The sequence below is a fragment of the Hyperolius riggenbachi genome, chromosome 3 (assembly GCF_040937935.1).
Source record: "Hyperolius riggenbachi isolate aHypRig1 chromosome 3, aHypRig1.pri, whole genome shotgun sequence".
In the NCBI taxonomy this organism is placed as follows: domain Eukaryota; kingdom Metazoa; phylum Chordata; class Amphibia; order Anura; family Hyperoliidae; genus Hyperolius; species Hyperolius riggenbachi.
This window is the reverse complement of record NC_090648.1, coordinates 90,116,653-90,126,266: the sequence shown is the minus strand read 5'-3', so window position 1 is coordinate 90,126,266 and position 9,614 is coordinate 90,116,653. Positions and strand designations below refer to the sequence as shown.

At 45.8% G+C, this 9,614-nt stretch overlaps 1 long non-coding RNA gene across 1 annotated transcript; it reads left to right on the top strand.

Annotated features, from left to right (window-relative positions):
* The first annotated feature begins 374 nt into the window (after positions 1-374).
* LOC137561042 (uncharacterized) lies at positions 375-7,706 on the top strand. Its single transcript, XR_011029861.1, has 2 exons — positions 375-444; positions 7,596-7,706. It is a non-coding gene; the product is annotated as an uncharacterized lncRNA (long non-coding RNA).
* Positions 7,707-9,614: the final 1,908 nt, after the last annotated feature.

The following is a 9,614-nucleotide window of genomic DNA, read 5'->3' as shown; positions in this document are numbered from 1 at the left end:
CTAACCTGATAGTTATATAGTTACAAAGTTAAGAAAAGGTGGGGGGAAAGGCTGCGCATTCCTAAACACATGTTGCAATTGAATGGTTAATCGCACAGGCATACACCGCCTCTGTCAGACTGAAAAATGCATGCCCTGCATCCAAGAAAAGTGCTAACATTTATTAAACTAGGAGGAACTTTAGCTTCCAATATGGTTTGCATGCAAAAAATAATGTACTAGACACTTGCGCCACGGTGAGGCAAACCTCCGGGCAAGTGACGTAACCTAAATTTAAAACCTTGGAAGCAGCTAAGCAAAAAAAAAATAATGTGTAACCTACATTTTGTTGAAGAGTGATTTAATATTTCTGTTGAGGTTTGTACTTGTTTTCATCAGGAAATGTATATGCAAACATGGCTGAACTTCATGCACAGAAGATGGAAGAGAACTCAAAGCTCCAAGGTAAGATTCCATACAGGGTAACCTCCTCTTCACTTATAGACAGCTAAACAATACTCGAGGAAAGGTTTACAGAATATTTGATTTCTACTAACATAAGTAATTCGAAATTTCTGCTTGTTATATCTCCTTAAGCCAGTTGTGGTTTTGGGGGTTAAACACAGGATTGATGTTGTGCTTTGAGAATAAAGGCCGTATAAAAGTTGTGTAGCTACTAACCATGAGGCCCCCAAGCAAAACACACCTCTCTCTCCCCCATAGTGTGGCAAGCATAGCCCCCTTCAGTGCCAGTGTAGCACCCCACATCCCTCATAGCAAGTTTAGCATGTATAAGACTCCTTCCCTCCTTCCATACCAAGCATGATTGATAAAGCAACTCCATGCCCCCCCCCCCCCCCCCCATCCTCAAGCAACTGTAGCTAGTAAAACACTGCCTTTCAAGCTTGTATGTAACACATCCCCTGTACACTCTTCCATGCTGGAGAGTAGTGTGGCGGAGCAGTGCCATATTTACCTGCTTTAGCAACGGGGAGGGGGGGGGCTCCTCTGCTCTTCCCTACAGTTGCACAGGCTATGCTGCATGCTGCATACTAATATGTTGCTCTTGAGTCTTCCAACATGACATGTATATTACATTGCTCCACTATACTACTCTGCAGAAGGGGAGTGTTGGATATTGCCTAGGTTTTCAACCAGTGGCGCTCCGATAATTTCCGTGATCATGGAATAGCCACAAGCATTTTTTCACTATTCGACTGCCGAATCCTAAGCTGTGATCAATTTTCAATCACGGTATTCAACCACGAGGCAGCCGCGATTACAAATATTCAGGCCGTGATCACGCTCGTGAAAAGCTGTGATTAGTTAGGTCGTGATTGGGTGGAAATTACGTCCTTGGGCCAATCAGAGGCTCCCCAGCCAGGCCCTAGCAACAAATCATAGGAGGGGAGGCTATACCCTCCCCTCCTGTATATAAAGCAGCAGCCATGATGAAAAGCTCCATCCTTACAAGACTGTGGCACTGAGAGGATCATCTCCAGGCCATTTGTTGCTAAAGCAAGCGCGTTTTGTGTTAAAAGTATAGCATTTTTAGTCCTAACATTGCTCTTATACTGTATTTGATACTTGTATTCAACTAGCTAGCCAGTGAGTGATTACTAAAGTTAGTTGTAGTCAGTTTTGCTAGTACGTCCAGGAGGCCAAAGTGGTTAAGTTAGATGTAGTCAGTGTAGTAGTCAGTGACAGTGTAATGATTTGCTGTGCTTAGTGCAGGCAGGTTCAACTTCACACTGATTCTACTGCTCTATTATTGTATAGTTACTTAGCTAGCTAAGCCAGCCAGCCAGTGATCAACTTCAGTTAGTTGCAGTCACTGCCACTGGTCAGTCACTAAGTTTTGTCAGTGACATTGTACTGTTCTATTAGTGCAGGCAGACCGCTGTCCACTAATTTTTGTGCTCTTTATTATTTTACTGTATATCACTTGTATTCAGCTCATAGCCAGTGATCAACTTCAGTTAGTTGCAGTCACTGCTACTGTTCAGTCACTAAGTTTAGTCAGTGACACTGTACTCATTTTTGTGCTCTATATGTTACTGTATCTGACGCTTGTATTCAGCTCACAGCCAGTGATCAACTTCAGTTAGTTGCAGTCACTAAGTCTGTGTTTCCACTGCTAGAGTCCACGGATGCATACAATTTTTTGGCCAGCATTATCATGCTGTGGTACCACCAGTGAGGTGCCATGGTCGTTCTATGCTGCCACGCTGACAGCTTAGTACTCCTCCTGCTGCCGCTGATGTTCTATTTCACTATTAAAGTCTGCGTTCCCACTGCCAGGGTCCACGGACAACTTTGCTGCCATGTCATTGCTATGGATGCAAGAAAGAAAACAAACATTTACAAAAACCTCTCTGGGTGTTTTTGTGGCATCGCCCCCGAAACTCCTCCTCCTCCAGTGGTACCACCACCGTCAGGTTCCATTCGGACTCGCCATCACCTCTGCGATTGCTTAAAGTGTATTTCCCTGTTTAAAATCAATTATTACCAATTCATAGCCCCATTTAAAGTGTTGATTTAACTTTAAAATCCATTTTCTCACAAACTAAAAGTTCTTTTTGCAATTTTGTAGCCCCTTATCACCTTTATAATCCATGCAATTTAGGGGATTGTAGCATGTATGGGAGCTTTAATAATAGCTTAAACGATATTCCGTGATCACGGCCGTGATTAGCCATGATTGCCTCATTCACGGAAAACAATCAGAGTCGAATTCGTAAGTTCGTCTCAAATCCGGAAATTAATCACGCCGTTTCCGGATTTTTTTTCAATCACGGCCAAATATGTTGAATCCGTCATTGGGGGTATCCAAGCACCAATGTTCTCAACACATGGTAGAACCCCAGGCATGGGCGTCCCTACATATGGCAAATTAGGGCATTTGCCTCTCCCTGGCCGCCAGCTGCCCCCCCCTGGCCGTCCACTACTAACATTTAATAAAGTGCCTGTTTGTTCGTGTATTCTCCCCACAGTGCTCGCAGAGCTCCCCTACTACAGTCTCCTTCCGCCTCCTGGCCAATAGAGACGCAGCTCTTCCCCACCTCTCCGCCCCTTCCTAGCATAGTATCCACAGAAGGATCTGCCACTGGCCCGCCTTTACCCCGCCCCCCACCAGCCAGACGTTCGAAGTTTCTCTCTAGGGTGCTGCAACTATGCACCCCCCTGACACTGATAACATGGCAGAGGTGAGGGTGAGCTGCGTGGGGGGGACAAATCAGCGCAGTAGTGATAAGTGCAGAGGAGAGAGGACAGGTCTCCTGACAGGCAGCTGTTCCCTGTGTGAGCTGCTCAGAGCTGTGTATATCGGCATGTAGCATATGAACAGTACGATGCTGATATACACAGCTCTGTGCTGCTCACAGTGCACAGCTGCCTTGTCAGGAGACTCACACATCCTCTGCTATTATCAGTGCTGCTGCCAGGAGATCAGGAGATCATCACTCCTGATAAAAACAGAGACTGACCACCTGCTGGGGAGAAAGAGCAGCAATGAATACATGCTGACAGTTTGGGGGGAAGGGTGAGGGGAGATAAACAAGGGCATACTAAAGGTGGCCATACACTGGTCGATTTGCCATCAGATTCGACCAACAGATAGATCCCTCTCTGATCGAATCTGATCAGAGAGGGATCGTATGGCCACCTTTACTGCAGATTGTGAACCGATTTCAGCCTGAAACCGTTCACAATCTGTGGTGGTGGTGCTGCCGCTGTTCCACGCCCCACATACATTACCTGTTCCGCCGGCGCGAGTCCCCTGGACACCGCTGCTCCGTCTCCGTGCTGGTATGGTCTCCGGCATGCTTCACTTCTTCCTGCCCGGCAGGAAGTTTAAACAGTAGAGGGCGCTCTACTCTTTTAAACTTCCTGCCGGGCAGGAAGAAGTGAAGCATGCCGAAGACCAGACCAGCGCGGAGACAGAGCAGCGGTGACAGCGGGACTCGCGCCGGCGGAACAGGTAATGTATACCCGCTGTATTGCGTCGGGCATTTGAACGCCGCTATCGACGCACTCCCAACCCGCCGGCGCTCGAAAAAAAATCTTCCGCACGGATGAATCGACGGGAGTCGACGAGAACGATGGATTTCGGACGGAAATCCATCATTCTGTCAGCGGTGTGCGCGGCGATTTCACAGCCGTTTCGATCACTGTGATTGAAACGGCTGTATATCGGCGGGAAAATCGTTTGGTGTATGGGCCCCTTAAGTTAGAACAATTATATAGGATTTTGCTCAAGGTGCCCATAGATCTAACGATTGTGGGCAGATCCACTAAGAGACAGATCTCTCTCTGATCGAATCTGATCAGAGAGAGGTCTGTCAGCTGCCCATACACCACATGCTGATTCCTGATTGATTTCAGCATTAAATCTGTTGAGAATCAGCCTTGTGACCCCACATCCACCCCTGCACTGCCCCCCTAATGTGTCCCCGGGTGCCCTGTGCAGTATATGTTACCTGTCAGTGTCCGTCTCTGCACTGCCTCACATACATATGCCCTACGTAGTTGCCGGGGTATGCGTATACATCAACATGCACCCACGTATATGGCAGTAGCCACCCAGGGTGTGTGTACGTGAAGCAGTGCTGAGACATTGGTGGACACAGACAGGTAACATACACGCACAGGGCCCCTGGGAGCACACTTTACATTGGGGGACAGCACAGGGGGTTCTGTAGCAATCGTGGGGGTCCCTTTCACTACCTGAACTGAAAGTCCCAGTCACTACCTGAACTGGAGGTCCCAGTCACTACCTGAACTGGGGGTCCATTTCACTACCTGAACTGAACTGGGGGTCCCTTTCACTACCTGAACTGGGGGTCCCTGTCACTACCTGAACTGGGGGTCCCTTTCACTACCTGAACTGAACTGGGGGTCCCTTTCACTACCTGAACTGGAGGTCCCAGTCACTACCTGAACTGGAGGTCCCAGTCACTACCTGAACTGGGGGTCCCTTTCACGAACTGAACTGGGGGTCCCTTTCACGAACTGAACTGGGGGTCCCTTTCACGAACTGAACTGGGGGTCCCTTTCACTACCTGAACTGAACTGGGGGTCCCTTTCACTACCTGAACTGAACTGGGGGTCCCTGTCATTACCTGAACTGAACTGGGGGTCCCTTTCACTATCTGAACTGAACTGGGGGTCCCTTTCACTACCTGAACTGAACTGGGGGTTCCTTTCACTACCTGGACTGAACTGGGGGTCCCTGTCATTACCTGAACTGAACTGGGGTTCCCTGTCATTACCTGAACTGGGGGTCCTTTTCACTACCTGAACTGAACTGGGGGTCCCTGTCACTACCTTAACTGGTGGTCCCTGTCACTACCTAAACTGTGGGGTCCCTGTCACTACCTGAACTGTGGGGTCCCTGTCACTACCTGAATTCAGGGGCTCCTGTCACTAACTCACTAACTAAACTAGGAGGCACCTGTCACTACCTAAACTTGGGGGCTCCTGTCACTACTTAAACTGTGGGGTCCCTGTCACTACCTAAACTGGGGGGCCCTGTCACTACCTAAACTGGGGGCCCTGTCACTACCTGAATTTGGGGGCTCCTGTCACTAACTAAACTAGGAGGCACCTGTCACTACCTAAACTGGGGGGCTCCTGTCACTACCTAAACTGGAGGGCTCCTGACGCTACCTAAACTATCCAGGCCAGCCAGCCCAGCATCACCACCAGCCAACCAGCCCAGAATCGCTGCCAAAAAGGCCACAGCATCACCACCAGCCAGGCCAGCCCAGCATCACCGCCAGCCAGGCCAGCCCAGCATCATCCCCAGCCAGGCCAGCCCAGCATCATCCCCAGCCAGGCCAGCCCAGCATCACCGCCAGTAGAGGAGAATTCAGAAGCCAGATGAGAGGTGTCTACCATATTAAGAGGGCATTCTGCCTGTTTATGTGAAATGCTGTCTATTTATGTGCCTCATGACTGCTGAATTTGTCTTGTTGGGGCCTCATGATTGCTGAATTTGTCTTGTTAGGGCCTCATGATTGCTGAATTTGTCTTGTTGGGGGCCTCATGATTACTGAATGTGTCTTGTTGGGGGCCTCATGATTGCTAAATTTGTCTTGTTGGGGGCTTCATGATTGCTAAATTTGTCTTGTTGGGGGCCTCATGGTTTGTTGGGGGCCTCAAGATCGCTGAATTTGTCTTGTTGGGGGCCTCATGATTGCTGAATTTGTCTTGATGGGGGGGCCTCATGATTGCTGAATTTGTCTTGTCGGGGGTCACATGATTGTTAACTGCGAGACTATGGGAAAAACTGAATCATCATCATATGAGACAATGGCATTAAACTTACTTTTTTAGTTTTTATAAACAGAAAATTAAAATTGGGAGGTTATAAAAAGATTAATACATTTTTCAGGAGTAGGATGAATGAAATTGTTTATCTTCACAGTTTATTTTCAACTTGGATTTTCCATAATGTTCATGTATGAGTTAAAACATTTGTATTTAGTTTAAATTGCCATGTTGGCACTTTGCGATAGATAAGTGACTTTTGGGTTGCAGTTTGAACACTCGGCCTCCAAAAGGTTTGCCACCACTGTCCTAGTCTAATGTCCCACTATTGCTAAATTCATGTAAATTTGGCTCCACCCGTGACCACACCCTGGTCCTTGGCCACACCCACTTTTTGGTGCGGCACGCTATGCCCGCCGCTCAGCATGCCCTCCTCCTTTTTGCCCCCCCCCCCTGAAAAATTTTCTGCGGACGCCCATGACCCCATGGGGTACTATAGCTAGGCTCAGTGAGTACTTGAATTCATAGTCAATCTATTATATAAAGTTCTGAGCGGAACAACAATTAAAAACCATATAAATAAATATCAACCTGAATAAGTATTTATTATTTGTTAAAAACATTAAGGAATTTTTAGAGAGCATTATGAAGTATTCCTAAGCAATATGTATGCATCAAGGGTTAGATGATGTCAATATCACAACAAGGGTTGCTTGACCAATGTCGACTGCCCACCCCCCAGCCAACCATGGGCCTTGTAGCTACAGTTTTGTTTCAGATATAGAATAGAAATTTAGAAACAGCACCTTTGTAAGAAAGGTCATTTCTACGATATCCAAAGCAAGATTAAACTCGATACTTAATGATAAGAAAAAAACAAACAAACGTTATTTTGCACCCTTACAAAGCATATACTGTACTTCTAACGCATTTTCTTGTGTCCAAAGCCTGACACCATGGTAAATCATTTTCTTTATGTTCATCTTGGGTAAGCATCCATCTTGCGCTCACATATGCACGTAAAAGTAATTGTTCCAAAATCGATCTAAAATTGCTTCAAAATCACTCCAGAAATCACCAATCGCTTAAAAATTGCACTTAAAATTGCTGAAATAATTGCTTCCGCTTTCTTGGTTTTCAGAAATAAGGGACTTCAGGCTCAAATAGATATATTCTACTGACTGTATTTCAAAAACAGAATTTAATCCCACTTTAAGATATCCTCAAGGGAGGAAAGAAAGCAACACATTAATGAGGAAAGAAAGCAACACATTAATGAGGAAGTATGAAATGACTAAAGCAACCCGACTTAATTCAAAAGCCTTTCTTTCATATAAATATTTCAGAGCTTCGAACAGAAAATAAAAAAAAAGGCCGAGTTCTACGTATCCTGGTGGTCCTCCTAATCATCATGTTCTTTATACTGGCCATCTTCACAAGTTTCCTGTTTTTTCAAAGTGAGTATCAGTAATACATTTATAACAAGCCTCCGACTTAAAAGGAACTAAGAGGGACATGAAGGATGCCATATTTATTTTCTTTTAAACAATACTGTTTGGGTCAGCTGGATAGCATACTGGTAAGGCTGTTGCCTTTAATGTGGGATGTGAGCCCTTTGACAGCATATGAGTTGGGTGCAGGATGAGCCGAATAACGGCTCACCCCGCTGCTGCTCAAATTTATGTCAGCATAAAATACTATTCCCCCTCCGAGTGGTAGCAACTCAGAGGGAGAAGTAATTTGGGGTCTGGCAATCCCTGGAACCCCAAATTACCTGGGTGCAGACCGCGCACTTTAGCACTAGTGTTATAGCGGCTCCCAAGTCAGGTGCTACGCAGCCAGCACCGTGGTCAAAAATAAAATGCTTCGCCTTTGACAAGAGTTTGAATCCCAGCTCAAGCCAGTATGTAACAGGAAGTAGTCTGCCAGGAGAAAAGTGCAATACACATTTTCTGTGTCGTGCCAGTTGTCTGGCTGTCCCGCAGACCCACTGCCTCTAATACCTTTAGCCATGGGCCCTGAACAGGCATGTATGCCAGATCAGATGTTCCTTCTAAAATTCTGACAAGATTAGCTGCATGCTTGTTTTAGGTGTGTTTCAGATAATAAAAAAAGTCCTTTTTTAAAATAATTTGCTCCTCGCGGCTAACATTAATATTTCTGTGCTTACAAATGGAAACCCAGCCTTGCATAAGGCCTTGTTTCCACGTGGAAAAATACATTGGGCTTGATTCACAAAGCGGTGCTAACAGTTAGCACGCTGGTGAAAAGCCCTTTATCACGCCTAAACTCAGTTTAGGCGTGATAAGTTTAGGGGCCTGATTCACAAAGCGGTGCTAACAGTTAGCACGCTAGTGAAAAGCCCTTTATCACGCCTAAACTCTGTTTAGGCATGATAAGTTTAGGTGTGATAAGTTTAGATGTGATAAGTTTAGGCATGATAAGTTTAGGGGCTCGATTCACAAAGCGGTGATAACCCAGTTAGCATGCCTAAAAGACTTTAGGCATGATAACCATTGCACCATGCTGGTGAAAAGCCAGTTTAGGCGTGATAAGTTTAGGTGTGATAAGTTTAGGTGTGATAAGTTTAGGCATGCTAAGTTTAGATAAGTTTAGATCGCTTGCAAAGTCCCGCACGCAAAGCAGCGCCATTAAACTTTATACAAAGTGCACCAGTCTTTGCTAGCGTAAAACTTTTGATCAGCTGTGCACTGCGGTGCTAACGCAGTTGGCGCTTAAACTTAGCATGCCTAAACTTATCACACCTAAACTTATCATGCCTAAACTTATCACACCTAAACTTATCACTCCTAAACTTATCATGCCTAAACTGAGTTTAGGCATGATAAAGGGCTTTTCACCAGCGTGCTAACTGTTAGCACCGCTTTGTGAATCAGGCCCTAGGTGTGATAAGTGTTTAGGTGTGATAAGTTTTTAGGCGTGATAAGTTTAAGCATCAACTGGGTTAGCACCGCAGTGCACAGCTGATCAAAGGTTTTGCGCTAGCAAAGTCTGGTGCACTTTGCATAGAGTTTAATGGCGCTGCTTTGCGTGCGGGACTTTGCGCGCGATATAAACTTATCTAAACTTATCATGCCTAAACTTATCGGGCCTGATTCACAAAGCGGTGCTAACAGTTAGCACCCTGGTGAAAAGCCCTTTATCATGCCTAAACTCAGTTTAGGCATGATAAGTTTAGGTGTGATAAGTTTAGGTGTGATAAGTTTAGGCATGATAAGTTTAGGTGTGATAAGTTTAGGCATGATAAGTTTAAGCGCCAACTGCGTTAGCACCGCAGTGCACAGCTGATCAAAAGTTTTACGCTAGCAAAGTCTAGTGCACTTCGTATAAAGTTTAATGGTGCT